At 49.1% G+C, this 19,160-nt stretch overlaps 1 long non-coding RNA gene across 2 annotated transcripts in view; it reads right to left on the bottom strand.

Annotated features, from left to right (window-relative positions):
- LOC142016940 (uncharacterized) overlaps nucleotides 1–19,160 on the bottom strand; it is a 176,322-nt gene that overhangs the window by 35,636 nt on the left and 121,526 nt on the right. The gene's annotated exons all lie outside the window — the stretch shown is intronic.

The following is a 19,160-nucleotide window of genomic DNA, read 5'->3' as shown; positions in this document are numbered from 1 at the left end:
TGAAGCCCATTTAGGAACATAAGACAATAAGAATGGCCACACTGGGTCAGACGCAAAGGTCCATTTAGCCCAAGTGTCCTGTCTTCTGACAAAGGCCAATGTTAGATGCTCCAGAGGGAGTGAACAGAACAGGGAATAATCAAGCGGCCCATCCCTTGTCTCCCATTCCCTGCTTCTAACAAACACAGGCGAGGGACACCACCTCTCTCCATCCTGGCTAACAGCCATTGCTGGATCTAGCCTCCATGAATTGATCTAGTTCTTTTTTTGAACCCTGTTAAGTCCTGGGCTTCACAAGGACTCAGCCATCTCTTTCAGACGGTGGTCAGCACCAGAGGTGTCAGGCCAAAGTGTAAGAACCCCACAGTAATGTCAGCGACCTCTGATCTTCAGTAAGCGGACCTTGACTTGAGCCCTGAAGCACCAGAATTCATATCCCCTAATGATTTTTCACTATCAGTTATGTATAAGCCAGGGTAACCATCCCAAACACGGTCATCTGTCAACTCTATCTGCCACCAGGTGCTATGGAATCACCCAACCTCCTGGCTGATCAGAACCCAGCCCAGATCAACAGAATCTAATGCATTTCCCAGAGGAGAGCAAAGTGAGGTATGGTGGCCATGGTTCAGTCCCTTGTGAACAAGTCACGTCACAGAGCTCAAGGAGGTTCCAGGTATTAGGGTGTCAGGTGCCATTCATGACTCTGCCACAAGCTCCCCTTGTGACTCTGGGACTGTCACTTAATCTATTTGTCCCTCATTTCCCCTTCTGTTAGCACCGACAAACCTGAAAGGTACATCAGAATTGTGCCTTGTTCAGTTCCTGTGACAATAGGGGCTAGACATGTACTTCACTGACACAGATCACGATCCTCCTTTTCTCTGTCATAGGGAGATTGTTCACTTTCTGGGGGAAGGGAGGGTCTGTCACTGCATGTATAAGCAACACCTGGCAGAAGGAGGGCCTGATGCATCTGTATAAATACTAATTAGCAACAAAAAAACTAACAAACCCAACACAAAAAGCAAGTTAGGGCTGCAAAGTCAAACTGCCGGTTCCACCTTGAATCATCAGCTTGGCTTTGAAATGCCAGACGCGTAACATTTTATTTATTAGAACAAAAGAGACTAAACCAGAGATGTGGAGAAGGATGTGCACAGAAAGGTGAAAAGGAGACAGTAAGTGGCAGCGGAGGCGGGGGGTGTTGGCTGGCTACGGAGGGTTCCAACCTCTCCCCAGCTCTGTTTCGTACAATATAAACAATGACAAGCTGCGCAGACCCATTGCTAATCCTGATGGTACTCCACAAGCAACTTCCTCCCAGCTTCAAAAGTATTCCACTCGGAATTATCTCCAGCTTCCGGCTCTTCAGCCAACTTTCCGCTCACTTCCACCACCTTGCGCATTGAGGTTGAGTGGACCCCTCTCTGTGGCACGCCCCCGAACGTGCTGCACAAACCCGAGGAGGTGATGGTCCTTGCCCGCTGAAACCCCCCGGCAGGCTGAGAGAAGGACGGGCCTCCCTTTCCTCGAAGGTGTCTTTACCAGCCCTGTGTGTTCTCAGACCAGTTCATGCCATTTCATTGCCCCTCCATTTGACCAACGTGTGCCAAGACAAAGCTCCTTGTGTACTGCGCAGGGCTTGTTCCAACACTACTGTATGCATGTGAAACCTGGACAACACACAAGCGCCATCTGAAGGCACTTGAATAATATCATCATCTCCAGGAGAATCCTAACTATCTCTTGGTAGCATCCGGGAAGAGTGAAACATGACAGCAGCAGTAGGCTGTTCCACTCTAGCCATTAAAGGGGAATGAGGTGCACCCTTTGCTGGTGTGTAACACAGTCATATGGGGTGAAAGTGAAACCTGCTGGCAGAGATGCCAGGACAAGAGGTTAAAACCTAGCCCCAAAGCCCAGTGGGGATGACGGTCACTGAATGCATACCTGTGTGCGTGGGTGGGTGGGTGGATTGTTTCCTCTCTGCCCTCATGGCATGGCAGCAAAGGGAAATGCAGAGGGACTTTACAATAGAGGTTGTTTTTGTTCTTCTCTTCCCTACACTTGGCGCATCAGCTTTGCCCTGGTCGTTTCCTGCTCCTTTACCTTCCATCCCCGCAAAACAGACTGGAAGAGCAGCTGACATGTCATGGATGAATGTCGTGGAATGGTCTATTCATTACCCAGCCCGTTGAAATGTTTTCCAGGGCTATGACCTCACTGTCTGTTACTATAGAAATTGCCTTGACACAAGGCTGTTTGTGACTGAGGAGTTGGAACCATAGAGGGAAATTAGCTCATCTCTCTTTGTTCTTGTTAAGGGCTTCATTACTGAGTGTCTGAGCAGCTTGGAAACAGGGTGAGAAGGGCCTTAAAAATTATAGGATCACAGGGTGGGACCTGAGGACCCCAGGAGGTCATCCAGTCCAACCCCCTGCTCAAAGTAGGACCAATTTCAAATGAATCATCCCAGCCAGGACTTTGTCAAGCTGGGACTTAAAAACCTCTAGGGATGGAGATTCCACCACCTCTCTAGGTAACCCATTCCAGCGTGTCACCACTCTCCAACTGATTTCAACCAGAACCAGGTACCTACACTATCTAGGGGCCTTTGGAAATCTCACCTAGTGGCTACCTGCATTGTTAGAATCATAGAACACTAGGACTGGAAGGGACCTCGAGAGGCCATTGTGTCCAGCCCCCTGCCCTCTTGGCAGGACCAAGTACTGTCTAAGCCATCTCTGATAGACATTTATCTAACCTGTTCTTAAATATCTTCAGCGATGGAGATTCCACAACCTCGCTTGGCAATTTATTCCACTGTTTGACCACCCTGACAGTTAGAAACTTTTTCTAACGTCCAACCTAACTTTTTCTAACTTTTTCTAACTTTTTTTCTAACTTTTTCTAACTTTTCTAACGTCCAACCTAAACCTCCCTTGCTGCAGTTTAAGTCCATTGCCTCTTGTTCTATCCTCAGAGACTAAAAAAAACAAGTTTTCTCCCTCCTTCTTATGACATCCTTTTAGACACCTGAAAACTGCTATCATGTGACCCCTCAATCTTCTCTTTTCCAAACTAAACAAGCCCAATTCTTTCAGCCTTTCTTCATAGGTCATATTCTCTAGACCTTTAATCATTCTTGTTGCTCTTTTCTGGGCCCTGTCTAATTTCTCCACATCTTTCTTGAGCTGCGGTGCCCAGAACTGGACACAATACTCCAGCTGAGGCCTAACCAGCGCAGAGTAGAGCGGGAGAATGACTTCTCGTGTCTTGTTCACAACACACCTGTTAATGCATCCCAGAATCATGTTTGCTTTTTATGCAACAGCATCACACTATTGACTCATATTTAACTTGTGGTCCATGATAACCCCTTGATCCCTTTCTGCTGTAGTCATTCCTAGACAGTCTCTCCCCATTCTGCATGTGTGAAACTGATTCTTCCTTCCCAAGTGGAGCACTTTGCATTTGTCCTTATTAAACTTCACCCTGTTTACCTCAGACCATTTCTCCCATTTATCTTGATCATTTTGAATTATGCCCCTGTCCTCCAAAGCAGTTGCAACCCCTCCCAGCTTGGTATCATCTGCAAACATAAAAAGCATACTTTCTATGCCAATATCTAAATCATTGATGAAGATATTGAACAGAACCGGTCCTCACACAGACCCCTGCAGAACCCCACTTGTTATACTTTTGCAGCAGGATTGAGAACCATTAAGAACTAATCTCTGAGTATGGTTATCCAGCCAGTTATGCACCCACCTTATAGTAGCCTCATCTAAATTGTATCTGCCTAGTTTTTTGATAAGAATATCATGTGAGACCGTATCAAATGCTTTACTAAAGTCTAGGCATGCCACATCTACCTCTTCTCCCTTATCTACAAGGCTCGTTGGGTACCTAATTACCTAGGAAAACTGCCCCCAAGGGAAACTGAGAGATGCTCTGTAAAGGGGGGAGAATAGACTTGTCTTACCTCTCCCCAGATATTCAGAGGATGTGCATTATAGACCATGAGGAGCTCGGATAGTGCAGTAAGTACCTACAATAGACATGGTGAGAATATATCCCAAGGCAGGACAGAATGTGTCTTCAGCCTTCCCCAGCTGAAACTGCAGAAGAAACAGTCGAGAGGTCAGATAGGAATTATCCAAACTGGCCCTTGTCTGTGAAGCCAAAGTTGACACCTTTGGACTTGAAGCAAAATACTGTGTCTTGTTTAATGACCCATCCGTTAGGACCTTAATTTCAACAGGCAGATCACTGTGGCGTCCCAGAGCATGCAGATGATAAACTGAAAGCTGCCTGGCACTAGAGGAGTTACCAATTCATTCCTCAGATCCAAGTCTGGGAATACTACAGTGGAAGTGAGGCTGAGAAAGATTTCTGGGAAAGCCAGCGCCAAGGATGTATGGTTGGGGTTTGGAAAGGGGAAGCAATTCTGAATCCTTGGACATCTCTTTGGGAAGGACTAAATGACACAGAGCAGCTCACATGATACACAACTGTATCTCATCAAGAGGGAAATGAGAAATAAACATTTGTAAGGTGACACCGATTCAAGTCTTGGTCTCATTGTACGCAGGCTTCTCTTGGCAGAGCTACGTTGACACACCTGGCTAAGAGGAAAGCAATGGAATGGGAGTTTTCCCTCAGGTGGGACTGGCTTAGGACAGCTGCATTCAGCAATGACTTTAGCCAGCAAGAATTTCTGCTGTGATGACAATAGAGCTGAGCTGGTAGAAGTGCATGGTGAACCCTGCTTTATATGGCCCACTGTGAATGACGTCCTGTCCTCACGGATCACTGCCATGAAGAGAAAAGGAGAATGGATTATTTGGAGAGTTTGGCCCCTTACTGTCACACATACAAAATGGGAAGTGACTGTCTCGGAAGGGGTACTGCGAAAAGGGGTCATAGTGGACCACAAGCTAAATATGAGTCAATATGAAACTGCTGCAAAAAAATCAAACCTCATTCCGGGAAGCATTAACAGGAGTGTTATCGGCGAGGGACAAGAAGCTATTCTGCTCTGCTCTGTGCTGGATAGGAGTATTGTGTCCAGTTCTGGGTGCCACATTTCAGGAAAGATGTGGAGAAAATGGAGAAAGCCCAGAGAAGAGCATGACCCACGAGAGGGGAAACCTGAAAGAACTGGGTTTGTTTAGTTTGAAAAAAGACTGAGAGGGGATGTGATCTTAGCACCTAAAAAGGTATTACAAGGAGGAGGGAGAAAAATTGTTCTCCTTAACCTCTGAGGGCCTGACAAGAAGCAATGGGCTTAATTCACAGCAAGAGAGGTTTAGGATGGACATTAGGAAAAAGGTTCTAACTGTCAGGGTGGTTCAGCTCTGCAACAAATTGCTGCAGGAGGTTGTTGGATCTCCATTGTAGGAGATATTAAAGAGCAGGATAGACAAACGTCAGTCAGGGATGAGCTAGATGGTGCCTGATCCTGATGTGAGAGCTGGGGATGGAGTTTCATGACCTCTCAAGGTTCTGTTCAGTTCTAATGTGTCATGATTCCAGGTGACCCCTCCCCGTCAGCCATTTCCACTGCCTGGAAGACACTAGCCCAGCCACGTCACCCATTCCCATTTGCAGGGAGCTCACATTGTCCCCTGCAAGTTCAAGGATCTCACTAGCTAGTCTCCTATGAAGGCTCAGTAGCTCATTCAGACATGCTTTTATGGAATTGCCAGGAGGGAAAAGTAGTTTGGAGCAGAGAAAAATTTGCCCAGCTTCTCATGCAAAACTCAGATCTTCCCTAGTATTTGGACCTGAGCTGGATTGCTCTATTCCCCAAGGCCTTTAGCTTTCAGGCTCCCCTGCGTTCCCTGATTTCGCTCTGAAATTGCCCAGGATGGCTTAGTCTTGGGGTGCTTCCGGCTGAAACAGAGAAGCGCTGCTGATCTACTGCGAGAAACAGCTTTGATGCGGTTTCCAGAGAAGAGCTGACTTGGAAAGGAGTCAAATAACCATGGAGTGGGGGCTGGGGAGAGGGGAGTCAAATTCACCCCAGCACAGATCGGAAGAACACAGCTGAATTATCCCAGGGATCAAGGGGACAGATCAGTAGCTCATTGGTTAGATGCTGCAGATCCAGGCAGTTGCTGCGTAATGCATATCTAACCCCTGGACTAGGAGAGGAAGGAGCAGCCAATGGGTAGTGCACGAGCCTGGATCCTGGAAGACCGAGATTTAACACCTTGTTCTGCTACAAACTCCCCATGTGCTTTGGGGTTAGTTTCCCCAAAACTGAGAGGGTTTGCCTCAGTTTCCCCACCTGTAACATCCTGCCTCGCAGGCGTGCGATTAACATGCTCAAAAGCTGCAGGGGGGGGAGATGCACAGCTGCCAGAATTAGCTGCTGTTGCCATGTCTGTCTCAGGCTATGAGACAGACGAGGTGTGTGCGTTAGTATGTTTTGTCAGCCTAACTTCTGTGGGTGAGAGCGAGAGAAGCTGTCGTGCGCTTTGACATTGCTGGGAGAGGGACTCCAAGCAGCGCAGCTGTATGCCAGGTGTAGCCGATGGCTGAGCATAAGGATTTAGTTAGCGCGTCTTCTTGCATGTGTTACTCATGATGCTGGATGGAAGGCAGGCAGGATCTTGTCGGGGTGAGGCCCAGATTCAGCTGTGCTGAGCTGGAAGGTTTTTACCAGAGCGTTTTACAGCTGTTATTTGGGCCACCTGGCACCCACAATACACAAGCCGAGATCCGCTGCTTGCCCAGGTTACAGGCTGAATCGGAAGCAGAGCTAGGAATGGAATCCTGCAGTCTGACTTGCTGGGCCCCTCTTCTAGACACTGGCCATTCTGCCCTCTTTGTAGCCAGAGACTCTGGGGATGACATGCTCCTTCCCTCCGGAGCGGAAGAGCGAAGAGGAGGAGAATGGCAAAGGCTGTATTGCTACTTTTCCAAAGGCTTCCAAACTCCAGGGAGAGGTTTGCCGGGTTAAACAGGATTCAACATTTAAACTGTGCTCATCTCGGAAGGTCTTTCCCCGTAGCGGGTCTGCATTTCGGATGGGAATACTGGGGTTGGAGTTTGGGGCCACGCGTGCTTCCAACCTGGCCCAAATGACCATCCTCTCGGGATCTGAATTCTCCCTCGGTTTTGGCAAGAGCAGCCTGAAGTCAACGGAACGGCTATAAATCACTTGGTGGGCCGTGCTGGCTGCAGGCACTACCCCTTGCTTTCATTTCAGCAAAACCACCAGTGACACAGCCTGGTGTGCACTCGCCCCCAGGCCCCGGGAGCAGATTCTGGAAGTCGGAGGGCTCCACGGCGGAGTCCGTTTCGGCGAGCAAACATATCATTTCAGGTCAGCGGCGGTGCCATTTGGAAGGCAGCTCAGATTTCCTTCCCCGCAAGCAGCAAGCGCTGAATGTAATTACGGGATTAAAGGCGTGTTCTGGAGGCAGACGCACGGTTTATAAGCAGAGGTTACGCTTTCAGGCTGTTTACAAGACACGCTCAGCCCTGCTTAACCCCTTCCAGCCCAGGAACGAGGACGTGTTTTGGGGGGGATTGTAACCGGGCGTGACTCCCCTCCGTGGCACCCCCTGCTGGTCACACCGGAATTAGCTCTTCCAGCCTCCGGAGCGCCCTCTGCGGGCTGGTGTTTTGCCTGCTGTTACCTATCAGTTTGTTCTCCTCTACTTAGCCAGTACCCGAGTCCCTCCCAGACCACAGGCCCTGCCCTCAGGCTACTGCCCTGCTGCCGTACTTCCACATTCTGGGGTCCTCCTCTCATAGGGAATCCTGAGCCCTGATATCCACCTTCCCTCAGTGACCCACAGACAGTCTACACCTCGTCCCTAACCTCAGGGGCAAACCGCAGTCTGAAATTGCCGCTCAGCATTGGCAAGGGGTTGGACCGGCTGCCTCCTGCAGCCCTAGCACCTTTGGGCCTTATCTCAGGCTCTGCAGCCTGGGAGCTTGCTTGGCTAGAGCTCCCCCCAGCCCTGCTTTATGCTAGGAAGTCCCCCTAGCTTCCTGGCAGCCAGGTCCCTCCTACTCCACCACAGGCACAAGAGTTTCCTCTCCCCTGCTCTCCAGAAACCCTCTATTTACACAGTCCCAGTTAGGCTCTAATTAGCTGCAGCCCTAACTGGCAGATAATTGCCCCAGCTGCTGGCTTTTTCAGCCTCAGCCCTCACCCAAGGCTGAGTTTAACCCTTTCTCCTCCTGGAGCAGGGTAACCACCTTGTCCCAGGGAAGAAGTCAGGAGCACGGCCATGCCATGGCTACCTCCCTGTGCCCACAGGTCTCTCATGCAGACAGCAGCTTGGGATCACTTACCTTTTTGGGCTCCGTTTAAGGCCAACAACCCCCCAAGACTGGCCTGGGATCTCCAGGAATTAAAGGTTAATCTTTAAGTAAAGATTATGTCGAGTGAGGGGAAACCTCCCGGGATCTTTGCAACCAAACCTGGCCCTCCTGTCTTCCACGTTTTCTACCGGCTGTGAGAAGTAGACCTCTTGCTCCTGAGCCCATACAGGAATGCTGTGTGGGAACAGGCCTGCCAGGCAACCACACTGACCTCCCCTTCCAAGAGACATCATGGAAAGAGTGGTTCCTCACCTAGCCCCGTTACCCCATTTTATCCTCATTCCTTGCTATGAAAGCCAGGAGGGTCTGCGATGACCCCTGAAAAGAGAGGATATTTTTGAGAAAGGCAGCTGACCTGGATTTGATGGCTCCCAATGGAGTTAAGGAAGTACGGATTGGATACATGGGCCGTAAGGTGGATAGAAAGCTGACTTGACAGAACGGTCCAATGGGGAGCGGTGAATGACTCAATGTCTGGTTGGCAGTCGGTTTCAAGTGGAGTGCCCCAAGGCTTGGTTCTGGGGCCGGTACTGTTCAACATCTTTATTAATGACCTGGGTGAAGGGATGGATTGCACCCTCCGCAAATTTGCAGATGGCACTAAGCTAGGGGGTCAGGTAGATACGATGGAGGGTAGAAACAGGGTCCAGAATGACCTAGACAAATTGGAGGATTGGGCCAAAACAAATCTGATGAGGTTCAACAAGGAGAAGCGTAGAGTCCTGTGCTTGGGACAGAAGAATCCTGAGCATTATTATAGGCTGGGCACCGACTGGCTAAGCAGCCGTACAGCAGAAAAGGACCTGGGGATGAGAGGCTGGATATGAGTCAACAGTGTGTCCTTCTAGCCAAAAAGGCTAATGGCATATTGGGGTGCATTAGGAGAAGCATTTCTAGCAGACCTAGAGAATTAATTGTTCCCCTCTACTCAGCCCTGGTGAGGCCACATCTGGAGTATTTCATACAGTTTTGGGACCCCCAGTATAGAAAGGATGTGGATGCATTGGAGCAGGTTCAGTGGAGGGCAAAAAATTATTAAGGGTCTGGAGCACGTGACCTATGAGGAGAGGCTGAGAGATTTGGGCTTGTTTAATTTACAGAAGAGAAGACTGAGGGGTGATTTGATGGCAGCCTTTAACTTCCTGAAGGGGACCTGTAAAGAGTATGGAGAGAGACTGTTCTCCGTGGTGACACGCAGAACAAGGAGCAATGGTCTAAAGTTACAGTGTGGGAGGTGTAGGTTGGATATTAGGAAAAACTATTTCACCAGGAGGGTGGTGAAGCATTGGAATGTGTTACCTAGAGAGGTGGTGGAATCTCCATCCCTCGAGGTTTTTAAGTCCCAGCTTGACAAAGTCCTGGCTGGGATGATTAAGTTGGGGTTTATGCTGCTTTGGGCAGGGGGCTGGACTAGATGACCTCCTGAGGTCCCTTCCAGACCTAGAATTCTATGACTCTATGATTCTATGAACCCACCACAGCGCTTGAGAAGCTAGTCCCATGGTGATTTATCCTCTCTGTTAAAATGTACATCTTATGTCTGGTCTGACCTTAGCTGACATCAATGTCCCATCGTTGGACGTTGTGATCCCTTTGTTACATGCCTCTGTTGATGGAGTTTCTCCACTTCGGTAAACTCTCAGAGTCAAATTTATCTCATTGTGTCTCAGATCAACAGCCAAATTTTGCTTCTTCAGTTCCTAAGTCTAGATAATAATTTACCCCTTCTTTTAAACGTTGCCTCCTGGTCTTGGTTGAGGATCACTCTTCACTTAGAACGTATGCTCCAACAGCTCTCACTAAACAGAAGACTCTTACGGAGGCATTTGAAAGAGCCGCATCCAACCTCAGAGTGGAAATTGGATTTAGCATTTACCATGACAAAGCAAATATCCTCTCTTGGGCCTTGTCTGGACTTGGAAAAGTTATCACTGGTGTAGCTCCAGCAAACGGCAGTAATGGTTGATGTTTTGGCCACTCCATAACCCTGATCAAATCCTATCTCTGCCACAGCCTCCATCACTGGTGCCTTTGATGGAGTTATGCTGGTGCAGAGTAAGTGTGGATATAGGCGAGAAGAGCGGACCTTTGAGGCCCTTTGCTGAAGACCCCATGGCCCAACCCCACACAAGAAAGGACCAGTGAAGTCTTCAAAGAAGTAACCAATCAGAATCCAGGAGGCTCAGATAAAAGGAGCCGCAGGACCCAAGCAGGCTAGTTCTTCGCTGGGCTTGGCATTGAGAGAGGAGGCAGAGGGTCTGTGATCTTCACCACCCACCTGCAAGGCCAAGGCCAAGGCCAGGAAATAGCAGCAAACTGGAGGCAGGAGTTCGTGACTGCTGTGTGTAGGATCCTAGGGTTGGCACCTGGAGTAACGGGCAGGCCCAGATTCTCCTTGATGGCCACTGGGAAAATGGCCCAAACCCTGAGAAAGGGACCAGGCTTGTTGAGAAGCCTGATCGAAGGGTGGATTTAAAAGGTCCAGAGACAGGGCTGAACAGCTGGGTGACGGCTGATGGGTGTGTTATGCTCTTTGCTACCCCTGGGGGGTAGGTAGTATCTTTTGACTGTGTAACTTGGCTGGAGGGTTGAGCCACTGAAGATCTACCAGATAAGGCTGACAGCCTACGGGGACCCCGAGGTTGTAAAAGGACTGCAGAACCACATCCAGCTGCTAGCAGTCAGTTAGCCCCATCACAGGGCTGGTAAGGCTTCAAAGGAAGATGCTTGATCTGCAGCACAGTGATATCACAATGCAGCCACCTCTGTTTTTAGTGGTTTCTCCTCTCCTGAAATAATGGCCAAGCCCTGGACCAAATGAAAATGTATAATGGTTCTCATTTAATTGTACTCAGCCCCTGCTATTTGGTCCGATGGTGAGAAGTTCCTTTGGGCTATAGCAGCACTAAACTGGAGTCAGATGCTGATTGTGTTTGGTGCTGTACATGCACATGGTAAGAGAAAATCTCAACACTAAAGAGAATGAAATCTAAGTAGGTAAAACTGACTCAGAGCAGGAGACAGGAGATATTCTCAGCTCCATCACACAGGTGGGAACTGAGGCAATTTGCTCAAGGTCACACTGGCAGTGTCTGGCACAACTTGGAGAATCCATCTGGAGTCTCGTTCCAGGACCATCCTGGTTCTGGCTGGAGGATAAGCTGGGGTAACATTCAAGAGGCATTCACCCAGCAAGAAACTCTGCAGATCAGCTTAGTCTGGCCACCAGCTGGCAGACAACACCGTGGGACATGGAGCCATTTTCGTCTCTTCCCCCCCTCAATGGACGGCCGTGAAATGCAAGGGCAAGGAAACATCCCCATTCAGCACCACAGATTTACAGCTCTGGGGACGAACACTCAGCCATCCGTGTCCTGCTCTGGCTGTCTTTTCCATCCAGCTGGAATGACAACAATTTGGGAGCCTAGCCAGACAACAGCCCAAGTGGTGTGGAGGGAGACAAGCTACTCATGGAATCCGGGAATTCAAGTGAGCAGCAGCTAAATTGATTCCCTGCTCCAAATGTGAGAACTTTTCATGGAATCAAAGCCAGGAGAAGTTCACTGGCTGGTTAATGTGTTACCTTCCTTCTGCTTTCATAAATGGGAAAGGCTTTAGGGAACTAGGCAGCTCTTACATCCGGCTCCTTAATAAAACCTGAGCCAGAGAACAAATGCCCAGAGACAATCTTTAGCTTCTTGTAAGGCCGACATAAGGTCATCGGCAGAAGGAAATGAACCTGCGACTTTGGGGGCAAAAGTGCTGTGCTCTGCCATGTGAACTAAAAGCCGGCATGCTCTCAGCTAAGGCTGGGGAACAGAAATGTTGCTTTCCTTTGTCTGGGGTCACATTCTGATACTGCTCGGTAGGCAGGGTATTTAAGTCCAGCCTTTCTCAGCTGTTTTTATTGCCTTCTTGTGTTTCCAGCCGTATGGCTATGGTGTGGCTACAGCCCCCTTTCCTCCAGGCCCCAGTGTGCCAGGAGGGGAGGCCTGAAGCCACTGGCCAGGAGGAGACACAACAGATGTCATGCCCTGTACGTGCCAACATCTGCAGGGCCCTAGACATGTTGGGATTGCCACCAGTTTGCTTTGACGCATCCATTTTGTTCCACCAGTCGAGGCTGCTCACAAACAGCAAAGCAGTGGTGGCTGGTTGCCTCGCCAGGTAGCCAAGAGCCAGGTCAGCCCAAGCAAGGAATGGAATCTGGACTGACAGGGCTGGAAGATTATATCATAGACTCAAGGAAGGGACCTTGGGAGGTCATTAAGTCCAGTCTTCTGCACACACAGCAGGACCAAGCACCATCTAGATCATCCCTGACAGATGTTTGTCTAACCTGCTCTTAAATATCTCCAGTGACTGAGATTCCACAACCTCTCTAGCTAATTTATTGCAGTGTTTAACCACCCTGACAGTTTGGAACTTTTTCCTAATGTCCAGCCTAAACCTCCCTTGCTGCAGTTTAAGCCCATTGTTCCTTGTCCTTTCCTCAGAGGCCAAGGAGAATAATTTTCTCCCTCCTCCTCGTAACCCTCTTTAGGTACTTGTAAACCACTGTCATGTCCCCTCTCGGTCTTCTCTTTTCTAAGCTGAACAAGCCCAGTTCTTTCAGTCATCCCTCAGAGCTCATGTTCTCCAGAGCTTTCACCATTCTTGCCTCTCTTCTCTGGATAGCAGAGATATATGCAGGAAATCAGCAACTTGGCGAAAGACAGGGGGGTTATGGTGGGTGACCAGCTAGCCGTGAGCTCCCAGTTTAAAGCTGTGGCTGGAAGGGTTAATACAATCCTTTGATAAACAGAGAGCTCGGCGGTATGTTGTGTCTTGGGGGACTAGTCTGTCCTGATTCCACAGACATGGGCTCTCTCTTGCCCTGCGAAGAGCAGTCTTTCTGCTTCTTCTCCACTTCCCTACCATCCACCCTCACAGAATCACAGAATCCTCAGGCTGGAAGGGACCTCAGGAGATCATCTAGTCCAGCCCCCTGCTTCAAGCAGGATCAACCCCCACTAAGTCATCCCAGCCGGGACCTCGTCAAGCCGGGACTTAACAACCTTGAGAGACGGAGAATCTACCATCTCTCTAGGCAACGCATTCCAGTGCTTCACCACCCACCTGGGGAAGTAGTTTTTCCTAATATCCAACCTACACCTCCCCCTCTGTAACTTCAGCCCATTGCTCCTTGTTCTGCATCTGTCACCCCGAGCCATCCCAGGGAATGTTTGATCCAAAAGCAGAGACCAGGTTGAGCCAGTCTAGTCTTTTGTCCCTATTAGCACTGCAGGGTCTGGCTCGGAGACCAGCAAGCATGCCTGATGCAAAGGCCCACATGTACACACACGCCTAACCAGCGCTCCCTGCAAACTGCGCGCTTGGGCAGCTGCCCAGGAGAGATTCAGGGACTGCCCAGCTGATTAGCAGAGCGCCCACAGATGGCAGCCTGTGTTTCTGTTGGTGGTGCACCTCCGCACAGGCTTTGGTTCACAGAAAACCATTTATTCCACCCATGGATGGAAAAAAAATCTTTCAACCCTCCCCCTTCAGGAAGTTGAAGGTTGCTATCAAATCCCCCCTCGCTCTTCTCTTCTGTAGACCAAAGAAACCCAAATTCCTCAGCCTCTTTTCATAAGTCACGTGCTCCAGCCCCTGAATCACTTTTGTTGCCCTCCACTGGACTCCCTGTAGCGTGTCCACATCCTTTCTGTCCTGCCTGGTGGCGGCATAGTACTGGACACAGGACACCAATGGATGGAAAAAGGTGAAGCAATCCACGAAGCTTTATGTTTCCATAAATGCTAAAGAAAACCCGGTGACAGACGACAGGCAGAGGGCCCTCAAGATGAGACAAGTTCTTCCCTTGGTTCAGGCAGCTTTCTGCAAAGATTTTATAGGTACCTGTGCATTGCCATGATCTTGGCTGGATTAAAACCCCCTGCTCTTTGTGAACCATCGCTCCTGCCTCTGGGATGCTTCCAAAGAACTGATTTGGTTGCAAACGGCAGTGGATTTCCAGGCCTAGCCCTGGCCTGGTTCTTACAAGGAGTATAAGCCCAGTTCTTCAGCCCACATAAATCAGACGAGCTCTGTTGACCGCCTTGGCTTCAGTGGTGCTGGGTTGATTTACACAGCCTGAGGATCTCACCCACTGTGTTTTGCAGGTGTTCTGGGCACTAGAAGCCGTGCAAATTTCTGGGCATGGATGTTTGAAAAACTGGGCTGACTGGAAATTGAGGACGCCTCCCAGAAGGAGCTCCCCATGTTGGCAGGCGTACAAGCTGGTGCACAAAATCGGCCTTTTTCTGCAACTAGTTTCTCCATTTGCCGGAACGTTTACATTACACCACAAGCATCACAGGCAATTAAGGAAATGCTCCACTGAGTTGAGGGCTGTCATTACGGCTCCAGGCTTTGGATCGACACCACGTCATAATAACATCTGCGGTGGAGGGGCTGTAGGAAACAGGCCCTGGAGGACTGAAGGGAACATACGATGAACCTATAAATAACCCTAACCCTGTGCATGCTCCATGCTCAGACTTTTCAGACATGCTCACCAAGTTTCAGTGCCTCACTCATTCAGCGCCTGACTTCCGGTTCCTTGGGCTGGTTTCTCATTGCTGTAGTTCCACTGAAGTGATCGTTAAAGGCGCTAAGGAGCTGCAGCTCTTGTTGGCATCTGATGAAGTGGGAGAGACTCGGCACTTGGAAGAATTATTATTATTGGTGTGTCACATAGAAACCTTAGCCAGCGCCAGGACCCCATCATGCTAGAAGCTCTATGTACACATGGGAAGAGACAGTTCCTGCCCCAATGAGTTGACAGAAATGATATGCTTCTTGTTCCAGGCGGAATCAGAAGCAGAGCTAGGCATGGAAATCTGCACTCCAGCTTGTGGGCCCCTCTTCTAACAATTTCTCCACCTTTTAGCCTGGGCACAACCTACTCCTTTCCTCCAGAGCAGGAGAACACAGAGGAGAAGAATTGCAAAGTCTGTATCGCTACTTTTCCAAAGGCTTCCAAACTTCAGGGAGAGCTTTGAAGGGTGAAGCAGAATCCAACATTTAACCTGTGCTCAGCTCAGCAGGTCTCTCCCCATGGTGGTTCTGCATTTTGGATGGGAATACTGGGGTTGGAGTTTGGGGCCATGTATGTAATGCCAACAGACCTGAGTTGCCAGCACTAGGAATAGAACCTGCAAGCATAGGGGCTAAAGCCCTGCACTCTACCACATGAGCTAAAGGCCAGCTGGCTCTCTGCTGAGACTGCAGAGCAGAGACTTCACTCACCCCAGATGAGGCCTCCGTGCCTCTGGGTACAACACATGCTTCCAAGCTGGCCCAATTGACCATCATCTGAGTGAGTTGGCAGACTGAATAGATGAGGCAGAGAAAGTGAGGGAGGGGTAATAGAGGTGAACTGATGGTCCTGAGGGCCCATGGCAGGTCAGTGCTGAGCCAGGAATAGATCCCCTGTTCTTGTGCTCGATCCAATGCCCTGAAAGAAGCTTAAATCACACCCAAGCTTCCTTGGGTTGAGTAACCAAAAAGTGAAGTCTCAGAATCAATGACCATTTGTAAGTATATGCAACCAAATATTCAGCACAAAAGCAGGTGCTGATCAGCAGCACAACTCCAACATGGTCTACGGACACATTCCTCAAACATCATTTTAGAAAATCGAGCCCACTCCTCCTATTTTCTGTAGCTTTCAATTCAAAATCTGAGTTTTTCTGAGCAGGGTTTTTTGAGTAGCCAGGAGAAACATTTCTGCTCCAAACAGACCTTTCCCCCAGGTCTGCTGTCCAAAATTTGCCTGATGTGAGCGAGCTAATCTCTCATATGTTCTTTGCTCTCATCTATTAGTTTACGACTTTAAGTATGTTGGAAGGGTCTACAACTGCTCTATCTACACCCGTGAGTTTCTCTGCTCCAGCCTGGAGAAGAAGCTTCCCCACGTCATCTGCTTTATTCCTCCTATTCACTAGGGCAGCACTGAAACAAGTGAATGAGTGTGGGAGACTGGACTTGCTGACTTGATGACAGAGGGCAACAAAAATGATGAAGGGGCTGGAGCACACGACCTATAAGGAGAGTCTGAGGGTTCTGGCCTTATTTAGTTTGCAGAAGAGAAGACCGAGGGGGTGATTTGATAGCAGCCTTCAACTTCCTGAAGGGGGGGGGCTCTAAACTCAGTGGTGACAGATGGCAGTACAAGGAGCAATGGTCTGAAGTTGCAGAAGGAGAGGAGTAGGTTGGATATTAGGAAAAACTACTTCCCCAGGCGGGTGGTGAAGCACTGGAATGAGTTACCTAGAGAGATGGTGGTTTCTCCATCCCTAGAGGTTTTTAAGTCCCGGCTGGACAAGGTCCTGGCTGGGATGACTTAGTGGGGGTTGATCCTGCTTGAAGCAGGGGGCTGGACTAGATGACCTTCTGAGGTCCCTTCCAGCCCTGGGATTCTATGATTCTATGACCTCTCCTGGTTCCTTCTGGTTCTGTGATTCCATGGTTCTAAAAGAAAGCCTGGGGTTGTGAGCCTGTCCTTTCTGTCCGCCATCCTTTCTTACCGGCTTTGCTGTCCCTTCTGCAGAGAGCACCCCAGTCATGTTGCCCTGCTTCCTCCCCCTGACTGTTTAACTTCAGAGCCTTGCTTAACACCACCTTTACTGTGAGCTCGATGGTAAACTGCCTAATGGTCAGAGCTTGGCAGAGGTGCTGTTAGCAATAATAGTGGTTTTATTACCACCCTCCCAAAAAACAGTCCCAGCTGCACACTTATTTAAGACAATATCCCACCAATCCTCCTGTTTTTCTTTCTCTTGTCTTTCTCTATTCCTTACTTTAGATCTTACAGCCTTAAGTAGGACCAAATTTTCTTGTATTGTTACACAGAACCCAGAAAGAGATGCTAAGCCTGGCTGGGACCCCAGTTCTTAACACCCAGATAAACTTAGTGATCCAGCCATCAGTGGGTGCTCACATTTTTGTGTCAGCAGGCATAGTTCCAGGTGACTTTTCATGCCTGCAAAACTCAGTGGGTGAGATCCTCAGCTTGTGTAAACCAACCTAGCATCACTGAAGGCAAAACAGTCAACAGCGTTTGTCTGATTTACATGGGCTTATACTCATTGTAAGAACCTGGCCTAGGCTAGGCCTGGAAATCCACTGCCGTTTACAACCCAATCAGTTCTTTGGAAGCATCCCAGAGGCAGGAACAATGGTTCACAAAGAGCAGGGGGTTCTAATCCAGCCAAGACTGTGGCGATGCACATGTACCAATAAAACGTTTGCAGAAAGTTGCCTGAACAAATGGAAGAACCTGTCTCCCCTTCAGGGCCCTCTGCCTGTTGTCTATCACCGGGTTTTCTTTAGTATTTATGGAAAAATAAAGCTGCTGGATCCTCTTGTGATTTACGCTCAGAGTTAGCCAAAGCCATCCATTGCTGAAATCTCCTGCCTTTCTGCACCCGAGGTGATCCCCATGGAAATCTGGATTTGGCAGATGGGGCCTGTTTCCATGAGTGTTTCAGTCTGAGCCCCTGGGATCTGAATTTCAAGTCAATTTGCTGGTTACCAACACCTGACCCTCAGACTGCAACGTCCCCATTTGTGCAGCTCCGAAGAAGGCAATATCACAACTTCTCTTAGGCGCTTGCTAGCAGCACCTCATTTCAGGAGGTTATGACTCATCCATGAAAGTTCACCTCAGGCTGGAGCTTGGCACATGCAACCCTGGCCATTAGACATTTGTCCACCAGGGAGACTTGCCCTTTAGCTGAGGACAGGTTGGCTTTTAAGTCGTGCGATCAAGGCTCATGGTCTTATCTTCTAAGGCTGTAGGTTGAATCTGTCCTGCTGACAACGGGCATCTACCACGTGAGTTAAAAGCCAGCTAGCCCTCAGATGAGGCTTCACTCTTTCTTGTCAGTGGCCTCAGTGCGTCTGGGTTACACTGTGATTATAGTGAAGGCAGTAATATAATTAAGCTGAAATTTGATTATGCTAAAAATACCGAGTAATCCTCCCTCTCTCTCCATTGGTAGACGGTGGTACAAAAGCTGTACATAAGAGTAAAAATGATCTGCTGATCATTATCTTGTTTTGATCGCTTTAAAGGAAAACACAATCAAAGGGGATTGCATGGCCTTTTTATCCCATTTTACTCTAATTAGGCAGGCAGGCAGGCAAAAATCTGTCTGGAGAGACGTAAGACACACAAAATATACCTGCCGGCTACAGGTTTTCAAGGCAGGCTTTTGTGTTTTGCAGTGTCTGCAATGAAGCATTTAACTGCTTGAGAACTGCCTCACTTCCAGAGTCTACAGGACAGAAATACATGCACATCCTGTGCTTCCTGGTTTGCACCTCATGCTCTACCCATGAAGAATCAGGAGGCTGCTGCTTTCTGCCACTGCCGAAGGAGCAGGGCAGGGAAATGGACTGTTCAGGTTGCTATTCACAGAGTGGCTAAAAGCAGCCCACAAAGCTCTGCAACGCAGCCCACAGCTTCCTGCAGCTTCAGCGTGGTCTGCACGCGTTCCCCGTACAGTGGGCAAAACACGATGCCAGTGAGGGTGGAAGGATGAAGATTACACGACGGAGATCTCCATGGGCTGCCTGTGTGTTGGGGTGATGATGGGCAAGCTCCAAGCTGCACTGTATTTGCTCTGTTGAGCTGTGGTGAGCAACATGGAGGACTTCCAAACAGGGTGAACCATTAATGGGACAAAAGGCACCATCAGGGGCTTTCAGTATTTTTTCTATCCCTCTCTTAATGCATTCATGTTGGTTTTCTTGACCATGCCCAC

Source organism: Carettochelys insculpta, chromosome 8 (genome assembly GCF_033958435.1).
Source record: "Carettochelys insculpta isolate YL-2023 chromosome 8, ASM3395843v1, whole genome shotgun sequence".
Classification (NCBI taxonomy): domain Eukaryota; kingdom Metazoa; phylum Chordata; order Testudines; family Carettochelyidae; genus Carettochelys; species Carettochelys insculpta.
The sequence above is the reverse complement of the archived record's forward strand: the minus strand, read 5'-3'. Positions and strand labels throughout refer to the sequence as shown.